This window comes from Dendrobates tinctorius, unplaced genomic scaffold (genome assembly GCF_039654945.1).
Source record: "Dendrobates tinctorius isolate UK_male_01 unplaced genomic scaffold, ASM3965494v1 ptg000009l, whole genome shotgun sequence".
Lineage (NCBI taxonomy): Eukaryota > Metazoa > Chordata > Amphibia > Anura > Dendrobatidae > Dendrobates > Dendrobates tinctorius.
The window spans coordinates 17676740-17691348 of NW_027361677.1; the positions used below are offsets into that span (position 1 = coordinate 17676740).

The window sequence follows — 14609 nt, forward strand, 5'->3', positions numbered from 1 at the left end:
CATGAATAATCTTTCTTAGTATCTTTTCTAACCCCACAGCACAATGTCCTAAAAAAGTTCTCTGAATGGATCCAGTGAAAAATATTTACTAATTGCCTCTTACAAGGAGAAAAATAAATCATTGATGCAGAAGAGACCCCGAGGAGGGAATCTTGTCAGTTCAGCATCTTTCCGTAGAAACTTCTATTGTCATCATAACCCTTTTGACTCAATACAGAGGAGATGTGAATGTAATAACTGCATGTAGTATCTCATCAGTCCACGGCCCCGGGGACTATCCCATTATTTTAGAAGCAGGTCAGGATATTGAAGGACTGACATAGAGACAAATGATTGCAACTTTCCCTCCTCCATTGCACTTCTGGCTGCTGCGTTTCTTTGTGTCGGTGCAGATGGATCTTATGACTTTGATACTATCTGAGTTCCCTCCATCTCGGAGTGTGTTGTGCGGCAGTCGGAGAACTGTTTGCACAGAGCTTTTATGTTTGTAGATCCGATACAATGGGATGATGGGAGTCCTGGTATTAGTGCGATTCACACAACACAGAAATGAGAAAGCGTCTATTATGTGACTGTCGATTATTCCCGGCATTGTGCCGTATTTCGGCTGGCTCTCACAATGGCTAAAAGAAGTTTTGGATGACTCATAATTCGAGGCGCGATTGTGTGAGTTCGTTTTATTCTGAATATCTGAATACTCAGAAGAATGGATCAGAGGGAAATAAAATATGGCCTGGATTTAGGCTTTAAGAGATTCCCAAAATTCACATTTACGGGCTGAGATCTAAGATGCTGTTAGTTTCAAATAGTTTTGCAGGGTATCAAAAAGCATCATTAATCTTAGCTTCCCACAATTGGGAGAATAGGCTGCAATCAGAGGATAAAATGGTAATCAGCCCACCTTCCACCCATGGGAAAACACTTCTATCCACCTAAGACTCCCGGTGGACCTTGTTCAGTCGGAGCGTGGTGCAAGAAGTGTAGGACTTTACAGGTCGAAAATGGAAGAAGGGTCCATGAGCAATGAGAAATTGTTAAAACACAACTTTTACTTTGCAATTAAAAACATGGTGAGAAAAAGCAAAAAAGATCAAAAAGACTAAGGATCCATAAGCTTAAGCAACCCTTATTAATAGCTGTGAATAAGGATTTCTAACCCAAAAGGCATAAACAATGGAACGTTGGTGCTGGTGCCCAGTCCTCATTTACCCTTCTTCCATTAGCTGCAATCAGACATTGATGTTATTAGTGACCTTTAAGGTGATGGTCAGTTGCCCAGAATAATGCATTGGATAGTCTAAATAATATCACTTACTAATGTACCTACATGTGTCCCAGTGTCCGGTAATAGTGCCCAGGGTGGTAGTCGTAGGCAAGTATCATGTGTCAGAAAATGTGGTCCCAGCCGGGTGTTGTGACGGTGTTGTGCGCATTCAGGCCGCCAGTAGACGATGGACTGACCAGGACCACGAGTTCCACAGATTAATAAAGGTGGCTTCTGTTCAAACTTGGGGAATTTACTGAACTGGATAAGGGTTATGTACAAGTGATGTTGGGTGTAACACAACTCACTCAGTATCCTTCCACTGTAGTATACTCCAGGGCCGGTGAAGCACACTGTTTCACCCTACTTTGTCACAGCCTAGCTTGTTGCCACAGACCTGATCAGCAAGGCTCTACCTGCTCAGCGGTTCTGCATGCTATCACTACAGACGCCCTGGATCTATCCCTCGAGGCCACCCACTAGTCCTCATGAACTCAGTCCTGTTCAGGTCTGATACCTTCAGCTTTTAGCAGGATTTCTCTTGACACGTGGTCCTATCCAAGGACCCCTTTAAGGTGGAAGGCCATTGTGTCTCTTCAGTCAGTTCCAGTTTGTGCTACTTCCATGTTCCTTTTTCTCTTTTGCTGCAGTTCACTCAAACAGCAACACTGCTCACAGACACTTCCTACTGCTACCTGAACTTATCCCTCTCTGACTGACTTCAGGAAGCAGTCACTTGCCCTAGCACTAAGTCCTCCCACTGTAGCACTAAGTCCTCCCACTTAACTACTTTTTTCCCTACAGTCTGTTGCTGGGCAGATTTACCCTTTCACATGCATTATATCCAAACACTACCTTATGTATTAAGTCCTAATCCATGTCTTATCACATGCTGTCCTATACTGTACACTACGAACAATATGCAGTGCTACACATTACTATATACCACACAGGAACACACTACATTTAACATTGCACATTATATCACGATACTCACAAAGACGCAGGACGCTGTTCACAACACATCATATTGACTCAATTGTTGTCTTCGGGGAAAGGAATGAGACAGTCACTGTCCACACCTTTTACATTCCTCCTCTCTTTAACCATGGTCATCCTCGACCATGCAGCAACCTGGATGACACCAAAGCATAAAAGACAATGCCGCACATATAATGTTCTCTCTTCTGGGGGAAGGTAATGTCCTTTTCCTTGATGGGTCAGCATGAACCAGGTCCCATTAGGTTGGGACCCTGGAACCAAGACTTCAAGTTCTTTGGGCCCACAGGCCACCACAACAGCCACGACAATCCAGGGGTGCATACAGCCTATTAGAGAATGGAATTGTGCTTGATGCAATCTGACAGTGTTGTTCTTAAATAATAAGGTCTTCTAAATAGTCCAGACCATAGATGAAGTTATAGTCATCTACATATCCCTTTAATAGAACTCTCGCCCCCTTAAACTCCATCGGCTTCACATTACGGGGTTTTTATCTGATAATTTATGCCGCTGAGACTTTCTCACAGCGTACGATACGTAAGTGATCAATAGTTATGATCCGCTGGGCTCTCATCGGTACGCAGAAATAAATTTTACACATGAACTGGAGATCAAATTCCTTTTCTGCCGTGTTTCAAGGATATTATGACATTAAGAAGAATTTATATTTGCGGAGACCATAGTGCATAATGGGCTGGATTTTATTATTCAAAGCTCCCAGACCTACAGGGAATGTAATTTCAGCAGTTTTAGAAACCATTTTTTCAAAGAAATACAGTTTCCTCGCTACTAAAACGCTGCGCGATCCGAGACACTATTAGAAATGGCGTAAATATCATTCTGCTTATCGGATATATGACCCAATAAACTTGCACATCGTTTGTCCTAAAAAAACACTTGGATATGACTGTTTTACACCCCTGAGAGAAATATACATAGTGTTAAGTAGCAGTCGTGATTTTCTACTATTATTGATATGAAAACACCTGGAATAGATGAGATAAAAAGAACAGTTAGCGGTTGGTAGCCAGGGCACTGTTTGGCGGCATTGATGGAAATTCTGAAAAAGGGGGTAACGAATAGATGAATCTGGTCCTGATCCTCACACATTTAATGGACTTTCAGGGCTTTAGAATAGATTTTCCTGTGTGGAGTTTTGTGTAATTGTTTGTCATTGACTGAAAGGATCTTTAATTCATTCCTAATATAGATAAATATTCCAGCCTGTAAAGTACTGCAGCTCACTAATAAATTACACCGCACCTCCAGCCTCTTTGCACATCGGCTATTCCTCTCCCACTTTTACCGTACAGATCTATCATTATCCGCTTCCCGTTTATAAACTTTATGTTGTTGATAAGAAGCAAAGTGATTAGAATCCAATTAGACCCCAAAACAGCGAGGATTTCTGGTCTGTAGCAAGAGGGCAAGAGGGGACGAAGGGGCTGGTAAGTGTATAGAGAGGAAGTTCAAAGGGGATGTAAAGAGGGGAAGAAAGGGAGGGGAAAAAAGAAGGGAAGGATAGAAGGAAGGGAAGGAAATGAAGGAATGAAGGGAAGGGAAAGGAAGGATGGAAGGAAAGGAAAGGAAGAATGGAAGGGAGTGAGGGAGGTAGAAAGGGAAAGAAAGGAAGGAAGAAGGAAGGGAAGGAGAAAGGAAGGTAGGAAGGAAATAGAAGGTAAGAACTAAGGTAGAAAGTGAGATAAGGAAAGATGGAATGGGGGGAGAGAGGAAGGATGGAAGAAGGAAAGGATGGAAGGAAAGGAAGAATGGAAGGGAGTGAGGGAGGTAGAAAGGGAAAGGAAGGAAGGAAGGAAAGGAAGGAAGGAAAAAAGGGAATGAGGAAGGAAGGTAGGAAGGAAATAGGAGGGAAGATCTAAGGTAGAAAGGGAGATAAGGAAGGATGGAATGGAAGAATGGGAGTGAGGGAGGGAGAAAGGAAAAGAGAAAGGAAGGGAAAGGCATGTGAAAAGGGAAGGAGGAGAGAAGGAAGCAACAAGCAAGACTACAAATGAAAGGGAAAGAAAGAAAGAAAGAAAGAAAGAAAGAAAGAAAGAAAGAAAGAAAGAAAGAAAGAAAGAAAGAAAGAAAGAAAGAAAGATAGGAAGAATCTCGCCTTGACCTTTTTAGCTTAGTTGAAATATTACCTTGCAAGGTTTCCTCCACCCTTGTAAATAACTTGAACAGTCTATTTGAAGTTTTCGTCACCCATCTAAGCTGTGGCCTTTACTCTGAAGTCCAAGAACAGCTACATGAGCTGCCCCTATGGTCTTCAACATTTTTTAAAGTGTTATTTCATGCCATAAATTTCTGATAGATATGGAACTCACATGTATCTAGAAAGATCGAGTCTCATGGTGCACCACTAAGAATTGAGAGGTTGTCCTACATGCATGGTGGTTATTTGAAGTGGTCCTGCATTCTCGGTGCTCATGAGAATTGTTCCTGCAAGGTGGTCATGACGAGAGTTGTTTCTGATAGCATGATGGCCATAAGAAGTGATTCTGCTTGCACGATGGTCAGCAGAGGTGGTCCAGCATGCATGGTAGCCACAAGAAGTGGTCCTGCATGTACAGTTCTTGCGAGAGGTTGTCCTGCATGAATGGTGGTCATGGGATGTAGTTCTGCACGCATGGTGGTCATGAAAAGTGGTTCTGCTTGTACGGTGGTGGTGAGAGATGGTTCTGCATGCACAGTGTTTATGACTCAGAGGTGGATCTGCTTGTACAGTGGTGGTGAGAGGTGGTTCTGCATTCTTGGTGGTGGTGAGAGGTGGTCCTGCATGCACAGTAGTCATGACAGGTGGTTCTGCTTGTACAGTGGTGGCGAGAGATGGTTCTGCATGCACAGTGGTCATGACTGGGAGATGGTTCTGCTTGTACGGTGGTGGTGAGAGGTGGTTCTGCATGCCTGGTGGTGGTGAGAGGTGGTCCTGCATGCACAGTGGTTGGGAGAGATGGTTCTGCTTGTACGGTGGTTGTGAGAGATGGTTCAGCATGCACAGTGGTCATGACTTGGCGGTTGTTCTGCTTGTACGGTAGTTGTGAGAGGTGGTTCTGCATGCTTGGTGGTGGGAGAGGTGGTCCTGCATGCACAGTGGTCATGAGAGATGGTTCTGCTTGTACGGTGGTTGTGAGAAGTTGTTTTGCATACACGGTAGTCATGAGAGGTGGTTCTGCATACACGGTGGTCATATTAAGCGAGTATATATACATATGTAAAACTCTATATCTTTTTGAATGGGAGTTCCAAAAATAGTTGAGCAACCCCTTTAAATAGCCCCATTTTTATTGTTTTTGGGTTTTTTGTGTGCGTTTTCTTTATAGACTGATGTCATCTTGCCCTGATAACAAATATGCTGCATTTACACATCTTTCCTTGGTGTGAAGAATTTAGGCTATCACAAATTATCCTAGGGGATTTTATAAAGTACATCTCAGTATGAAAACACCCAGGTGTTATATAATGTGAATCACTGATGGAAAATTTCAGAAGCAATAAAATGCTGGAAAAAAAATATCAGTCACCAGAACATGAAAATAAAGTCAGCTGCAAATTTAGAGGTGAAAAAAAAAGTAAAGTCACTATGGAAACTACATGTTTAGTCTAGAAGTGTTGGCGAAGCAAAGTACCGTAAACCCAATGTCTAGAGAAACTGCACAGAGTGTCTTACAAGAATCAGACTCGAGATCATTGGCTGGGAGAGCATGTCTAACATTCTATGAAAAACCTTTGACTGTAACAAGCTTCGAAACAATGATGAGGACAATCAAATTTCCAATGAATTAAGAATTTTTAAGAAAAAAATAATTTCTAGTGAGAAGGACTTTGAAATGCTGGTATATTAGCAGATCAAGGACTTACATCTTAATTGAGGTCACATATAATAAAGTACCCTACTGAAAAACAAGTCCAAATAAATAGAAAGACCTTTTCCTTATCCTCAGGGGCAGTGTCAAAAAGAAGATGCTCCTCCCCTGCAGAATCCTACTTTTCTCTTCTATAAGATGGGAAAGGAGCAGATCGAACTATTTCAGTAGTGTAGCTTCAAACTTTGAGCCTGCTACTCTCAAATACTTTTTAAGCATATACAGATGTGTAAACTCCTAACTTTCTGCAAATTTTGTAAGGACACACAGTATACATTCAGTTGATTATTTTGAAATGTTTGTAAAATCCTCCACAGGCTCCAACTTAATTCGCAACTACAAGTTCAAAGAATGCAAAGAACTAAAAAAAAAACAAAGGAAATGTGTGTGTTTCACATTTTTTAAACTTTCTTTTTTTATACCATATTGAATGCTAAAATACATTTTAAATGTCTCCTTTTCATAACAATTATTTGTGTATATCTTCCATAATTTTGCTATATTTATTCCTGATTTTTCTATATTTTTTTATTTCTCACATTGCGTCTTCCACAAAATACCTATGGGGGCATTTCAACATTTAAATAAATCTTTTTATATTGCCGATTTCTCCTGTAACTGGGGCTGGCATATTATCCCAGGTTACAGGGAAAATTCAGCTTCCTGCTGACATTGCAACAGGCATCTGATAGCTCCTGCTTCCCTGCCAGTGCATAGCAATCACTTGATCGCTGGTCCAGAGATAGATATGTTCTCAGTGACTTGTAATCTGTATACACAGCCCTTGCTCAGCATTATGGATATATAGTGATCAGAAAGGCAGAAATGGTAATAAACCATCTCTGCCTTCTTTCGGGAGTCTCGTCATTTCTGACAGCAGGCTCTGTGTTCCTCCAACTGCACAATCTCCATGCAGCTGCTGGATCAGAGACAAACTGGTCCAGTGTTTTAAGATGTCAGGAGGTCTACAAGTATTTAAAGAGGTGGTCCACTACTCTTTTATTGATAACCGATCCTTAGGTCGGGGTCTCACAATTGGCACCCCCGCCGGTCATCTGTTTTTGGTGTGGACAGAGATGTGCAGTACCAGGCAGCAGCCACTACCAGAAGAAGGAGCAGCTCTGCAATTGATCTGTTCCACAGCAGCTCAGTGGGGATACCGGGTGTCAGACCTGACCGATCAGACATTAATGACCTATCCTAAGGATAGGTCATCAATGAAAAAGTCATGGACAACCTTTAATCTTAAAAGGGTTCTCCACTCTAAGCAACGTATCACCAGTCACACACTGATTAATAGAATGAGGGTCTTTCTGTCCTCTATTTTCGCCAGAATCTCCCTTGTTCACAAGACTACCGCAAGGAACAGTTGAAAAGGAAGCCAAGTCTATGGCACTAGGGTAGAGTGCAGCGCTCAGATATGTTCAGCTCCATAATGTAGCACCAGTGTACATAAATGACTAGCCCCTCCAATAAAATAATTTTAACCCCAATCTTGTGGCCTGAGGATGATGTGACCCACACTAGTTGATAGGAAATAACTTGCTAAAATTATAGTACCCCTTTAAAGGTTTCATCAATGTAATCCAGGAGAACATCTTTATTAAGTCAAAACCTTCATCAGTTCCCCATATTGGAGAATCTAAAGGGCACCTTTCTGGAAGATCTGGCATGTCTATGACTCTAAACGCGCATTCAGACGACCATGTAAATCGTAATGAAATCGGAATGCAGTACACGGAACTGGCTGGCGGCTCTCCCTTAACAGCTGCATGTATTTCTATTTCTTATGTCGGGAGAGCTGCCAGCCAGGCTGTGCACCGCGCTCCAATCTAGTTATAATTTATACATCTGTCTGACTGGGCCCTAAAAAGGTAACATGCAATGCCTAATGTTCCCTGTAGGGGCACTGCAGGAGAACTGAACACTTGCTGCAAATTTTAGGGTTACAGCAAAAGGGCCAACCCCTTTAATAAAACCGTATTCATTATTTCCAGAGGAGGGTGACAATGTTTTATTTTTTTTATTAATAACTTTGATTTATGGGATGACAGTACCAGACTCATCATATAAGCATTAGTGACAAAAGCGCCGGGGCAATAAATCTTCGTATTCATTTTAGGTTCACTCAACCTTCAGAACCAGATAGGAGGTGAATGTATTTTCTCTCCTTAATAAATAGGCGACTAAATGGAAGACAATTAAAAGTGACACCGGTTTTTATTACATTTCTATCCCCCCTATATCAATTTTCCCAGGGAGAGATGGATATAAGGCTCATTCATTAACCCGCTCGTATAGGATTCCTAGGGTAACTTTGACAAATCGCCGGATATTAGTCACAATTGTAAGTCTAGAAAAACAGGGATATTTCTTATTACGGGGCCGTTCTTAATTTGGTGATACTGAGAATGCTTTATCCAAATGTCAATGCAACCAGTATCATTTTCCGAGCAATTGCTGAGACAATTAGAAGCTATTTAGTCTAGCGTAGGGTAAATGAGCGCGTTCCTTAACACTCAGCATAATGAATGAACGCACGTTTACTTAGCCAAGCCTCGAAGGAAACGCTCTAGAGACATCGGATTGGACTTTTAAAGGGATTTTCCCCCAAGAACAGAATTTCATTTTAATCAATAGTTCTTGGAATAACAATAAGTTCCACGATTGGATGTGTTTAAAAAAAATGTTCCTGTGCCGAGATAATCTTATAAGGGGGACCCTGCTGTGTACTGTGTAATGGCCGCGTCTGCAGGAACATGGTCTGATCATACGGCATCTCCTGGGCTGGTGATGCGTATGGCTGATGGACACATGTGCTCAGTCACTCTTCCAGGTCTTTATAATGATCCACTGTTTATTACAGAGCAGTCCTGCTTGTAAGGAAAGGGCCAGAACCTCTGTAGTGGATTCCTCAGCTGCCAGAGGGTGAAGGAGACTAATTCTGTCTAGCAATCGCCCCAGTATCACATATTAGCAATAGCAGCAGATAATGATTGGTAAGGTATCTTTTGCACCAGATCTTTGGTATGAAAGTGATTAAATTTGATATCCCATTTGGATAAGACCAGTGAAAGTTGGAGACTATGTACTGGGGCCCAAGATCTTCAGGTTACGCCACTTCTTGGACCTCTATGCCAAGCCTTCAGCAGTGCCCACAACCACTCCAGATGCCAGTGACTGGGTTCAAATGCTATCTCTGCCCCTTCTACAGTCATGAAATACTCATAGTTGCCCAATTTTGGCGAAGTCAAGTCTTGCCATTTTTCTGCCATGCTCCTGGTCCCTGTCCACAATATCTGGAGTTTTCCAACTGACATATGCCATTTCTAATGCTGGCATCTTCTTATCTGCCCCAGTCATGGGTACAACTGTTACCCCAGAACCCTATACAACTACCCCCCTGTGGGCCATTAGTGGGAAAAGTTGCCAAAATGTTGCAACCGCTTCAGCTTTGAAGAAAACACAATAATATGAGTCCGTGAAGATGGTGTAAATCTATAAATCCCGGTGTAACATTGTAAATAAGGAGCTTTGTCTGTCTATCCCTTATTATGTCTCTTCTGCAGAAAAGACAGAGGAAAAGTAAATAAATTGCGGCGATGGACCCGCCGGCCCGCGCCTCCCCTCCTGCTGATTTACTTTTCTCAGATAAATTAGTTGGAGGAAAATAAAGCGATGCGGCTCCATTGGAATATGGCGGCTCTTTGTGATCACGATATAACTTCAAATTACTCAACTTAATAAAGCAGAAAACGTGTGGACCCCGCTGCGCTGCTCAGCGGAAACAATCAAGGCGCAGTATATCCCCATTATCTGTAGGTTATAAACTGCTGCTTACTGGTTTGGCTTTCTCTAATCCAGTATACATTAAATTACCAATACCCTCAATTCACTATCAGTCCGCCCTCACCCCCTATATACACGTACTGTAGTGACTGACATTTCATGAAACAGGAGGATCAGGATGAGCATAGATATTTTATCCTGCCCATGAATGTATGTGCACTCAACTAAAATCCACAGCCCCATGTCTTGAAAGATGAGTGGCAAGACACTTCAACAATGGGTATGACTATATGCTGCATAAAAGGCAATGTACATACAACCCCTAGTATGCAAAAAAAGTGCTAAATATGCACTCAAATGGCCCATGGAAGTAGTGTAATAACAGTAATTAAGGACAAGTATTCAAAGAAAGGAGTGACACTCACCAGTCTTTGAAAATTCCAAAGTTTATTTCACTTCTTAAAACATTTTCAATGGGAGAGTGGAACAGGGAGTGTGAAGACAACGACGGCCGTTTCACGCAATGGCGCTTCCATGGGTCATGTAATAACAGTAATTAAGCATTAACCATGGGCTCTAGAGGAAGCGACTCAAAACATTGAAGCTTCATATAGCAGCATAATAAGGATGAGGTAAAAAATGGTAAATGCAAGTACAAATATTAATACCTGTGGATGCCATGCCCCGACGCGTGTTTCGACACTGATGCCTTCTTCTGGGAGATGATCGATCTGTGAAGTTTTTCAGGCAAATCTAAAAGTAAAATAATTTTCTTTTTAGGGGAAATTATATATATCAGAATAGTTTCCAATTGGAATAGAGAACCTGTCAAAGCTGAGATTATTGAACAAAGGTCGAAAAAAAAAAAAATCGTGTCAGAACAAGAAATTTCTTACAACTACTTGTGTGTTAGAGCTGTGGGAAGTACATGTCACCGGTCTATGTAAATGGCCGGGTGTGATCACAGGCCTCAGAACAGGACTCCCCCCCCCTTTTGAGTGAACGCCGGCGATAGGTTTATACCTGAGCTACAGACACAGATCACCTTTTTTCATTGAATGCCATTTCTACATGTAGTATGTAATATTAGTTATATATAATGATCTATTGTTACTACATCATGTCATTGGATTCCTGCCCCTTGTGACAGTTCTCCTTTCAATAATTCTCTTTAAACCATTAATGCGTAGTAATAAGACTATATATGTAGATAATAAAAAAATATATATAATAGATATCAATAAAAAATTGATTTAATTGATATAATACTTCATAGTTTAACCCCTCATCAACTATGTAATATGGAAAGCATCTCCAACATCACAACACTGGTGACACCGACGCGTGGTGCACCGTAGAGATCTAATTTGCATTTTCTCTGAGTATCTTCAGACTTAGGCCACGTTCACTATTTCTTTCTATATGCCATTGCAAGACCTCAGCACTTGCTGAAAGAAGGTGATAACCTTGGAGATTTGTGTGTTTCCAGCCATCACATGGACTTAATAAGGTCAGTTTGCTTATATATGTTTTCATTAAGTGGGTGATTCACACATCTCATTTTCGCATACGAGTGCTATGCTATGTTTTTCACGACTAGCACTCGTAGATGTGATAGTGTATTGGGCCATTCACATGTCCGATTTTTTTTCTCAAACCCAGGACCCGTTGAAGCGCAAGAGCGTGAAACGGCCGTTGTCCACACCTTGTACATCTCTCCCGAGCCAATGCTTTTTATCCAATAAAAGTCATCACGTCAGAACGGTGAGTGCCATCCTTTCTGTCTTTTCATATGAAACAGATTATTTAGGAGCTGATTTCTCTCCATCCTCTGTCACTTGCAGAGGGCCTAGTAAGTAAGTTTCATGCTACTAAATAGTGGTTAGTTATTGCCTATTGGAAACAACTTTGAACTGTTTGCTGTACGAGGTTGCAGAGGGAACATTGTCTCTGTAACACACGCAGTCATAAGAAACTAGCTACCCCTGAAAAGGTGTGGAGGAACAGAGATGATATATGGTTGTTTGTAATGTAAAGTTTGTGACGCCACCCGTGGTGTTTGACAAGTAAGATGGTAAGCCAACGCTGCTTGCAGATCCTCTGGGGCTAATGGTGTGTTGCAGCTTAGATGGTGTAGCTCCCCACAGGTAGAGCTGTAGCCCCAGGGCAGTGTAAAGGTGCACTGGAGGAGTAGGGCACCAGATGGTGTAGATGTTGATACCCAAATGTAGCGGTGCTGATGCGGGAATGAATGGAAGACACCAGAGCTTGCAGTTTCAAAGCTTTACTCACAGTTCGTAGTGCACACAGGTGCCTGCTTCGGTACCGTGTCCTCCGGGGCAGAGGCCCAGCCAACCTCCAGACAAGATAGGACTCTCCCCGCCAGCACCCCGCTAACATGTGCCTTCCTGAACGACTCCTCTATTGCGCCTTTTAGTATGAAGAGCTCCAGTACCGTGGTTCTCTGAAGTTCCTCCTGTCAGATGTTCCTAACAACGCTACTCGTATGGCAGACAGCTGTAGCCTCTCTCGGGGACTCCCTTCTCCTGAATCCCGGCTCTCTATCAGTTTGCTGTTGTGTCCCAAGTCTTTGATGGGAGTAGTGCATTTACAGCCAACTACTCCACCGGTGTCTGCTGCAGAACCATAAGTGTCCGTACAACCTCGGGGACCGGGCCCCGGCCTTGCGCTGAGAACCTATAGGCAGGGTTCCTATCCAACCCACTCCTCCTCTCTGTTCTCTTTCCACTTCGTTCCGTACTTGTCCTTCTCTCTCCTAAGGAAATGCAGGCTACAGTTCTACGTCTCTCCTTCTCTTTCCTTCCCCGTGCCAGCTGGCTCAGGTCACTGAGGCAGCTGCAGCACTCCTTCCTCCATCCCTTCTTCCAGGGACCCTCACTCCTGTCTGAGTGGCTTCCTTCCCGACTGACCTTCTGTCAGACTGTCCCCCTCAGGGACTGACCTCTCTGGGACTCCCCCAGACTGACCTCTAATTCTATCTTTCCCCTTCTTTTTATACTAACTCCACCCACCTCCCAGCACATCTCGTGTTATGAAGCAGGGTCCCACGAAAGGTGCTCTGCTACACCCTGAGCCTAAAGCTGCAATGTGGCGCTGCTGAGCTATCCTGTGTGTGGGATGCAGGTGTTGCAGTGTGGCAAGGAGTTCCCTCCTTACCTGGATGGTGGGGCACTACACCTTAGGAGAAGGTGCAGTACCTCTGTGGCGACTGAGCCTCAGGGGCACCACAGATACCACCTGAAAGGGGTACCTTTGCCAAAGACTGGTGAGTGCAGTAAGTAAGCAACAAAGGATCAGATAGCTTCAGCTGAAGTAGCCGATAGACCAAAAAGAGGTGGAAGAGCCTTGTGATCCAGGAAGGTACCATCCGATTGTGTAAGTGATGTTGTGAAGATGAGGGCCTGGAGTGCACATTTAAGAGAGGACCATCTGATGGTGGGAAAAAAAAAACACTGTGAGAGGAGGAGTATGAAGTGGAGAGTGACTGATGTGGATAGCAGTCACAATACCAATGTGAGAGTGAGCCTCACGGAGAAGACTCGTTAAGAGGTTCTGCGAGTGTGCCAGGGCCTGAAGTGTGGATATAGTGTGTGGCTTCAAGCCCACTGGTGCTAAAATGGTGATATCATATAAGCTTTTGTGTGCCAAAAAATGTGAAGAGACTAGAGAATATGTTCATTTTTGCAAAATATTTTGGGAAAAATTCTGCTGTTATGCAACGTTAAAAGCACACGTGCCTCCTTATTGGATGACTATCATTCGATTTCTTGTCGGAGAGCCAGTGTAAGCTCGGTATATATTACAGAGAGTGAAGTGACATCTGGGTTGCCCCTCTTACACCTGCAAAGGACCCCCTGATGGGCTCAATGAATCCCAGCTCAACACCGCCTCAAGTCTTCGTCTTCATTTTTAGCTATGACCTTCCAGCTGAAGACATCCTCCAGGCGCCTGTTCATGTGGAAACCCCTTGCTCCCCATCTTGGATCTGTAGTTACAGTGCGCTCATCTGCATTCCTCCGCCATCTGCCTGTAATCGCCATTATCTGTCTATACATTAACTCTAGCATCTTAATGAACAAGTGAAATCATTGCCATTCTATTAATAACCGTTCCCAGCGCTCTTCCATAAAATCCTTACAGCCGGCCCATAAAATCGCCCCCTCGCCACGGCTTCTTCCAGTCTCAGCTGCCTCGCTTTTATGTGGGGCTCGATACTGACCACATAGTAAAAACCTGAGATCAATTATAACTGTGTTTTCTTTCCTTCATAGATCCCCAGGGGCGTATTCTCAGGATATTACCGATTATAGAGATGTAAATGGGTCAGCAGATAGGACACCAAGACCCTCGTAAAAACCAGAGCAGGTAGAAAGATGGAGATGTTACGCCTGGCAACCAAGCTTTCAGTTTTGTGTCCCACACTAGATAAATAAGCCCCAATCTGAGGGGTGAATGAAAAACAGAAGAACTAAATTATTTTACCTCACAACTGAAGAAAAGGATAGAAGTAACCTTTTTGTGATGACCCCAACATGCCGCGGGAGAGTTTTTCACCGCTAAGCTACACCACTAAGAATACCCCCAGTCCTTTTGGTGTGTCCACTTGTAGGGTCGGTGGGCCGAGCTGGGGGGGTGGTCCCTCTTCTTACCGCGCAGAGATAAAA

General features: G+C 43.1%; 1 long non-coding RNA gene across 3 annotated transcripts in view; it reads right to left on the minus strand.

Moving 5' to 3' along the window:
- The window catches only part of LOC141096512 (uncharacterized), a 207893-nt gene that overhangs the window by 156186 nt on the left and 37098 nt on the right, over window positions 1-14609 (minus strand). For 2 of the 3 annotated variants that reach the window (XR_012233702.1, XR_012233700.1), the window contains exons 3-4: window positions 10593-10677; window positions 10350-10453 (exon numbers count right to left, since the gene is read on the minus strand). This is a non-coding gene — a long non-coding RNA (uncharacterized lncRNA). The remainder of the gene's footprint in view (window positions 1-10349; window positions 10454-10592; window positions 10678-14609) is intronic. The other variant, XR_012233701.1, reaches the window with a different exon arrangement.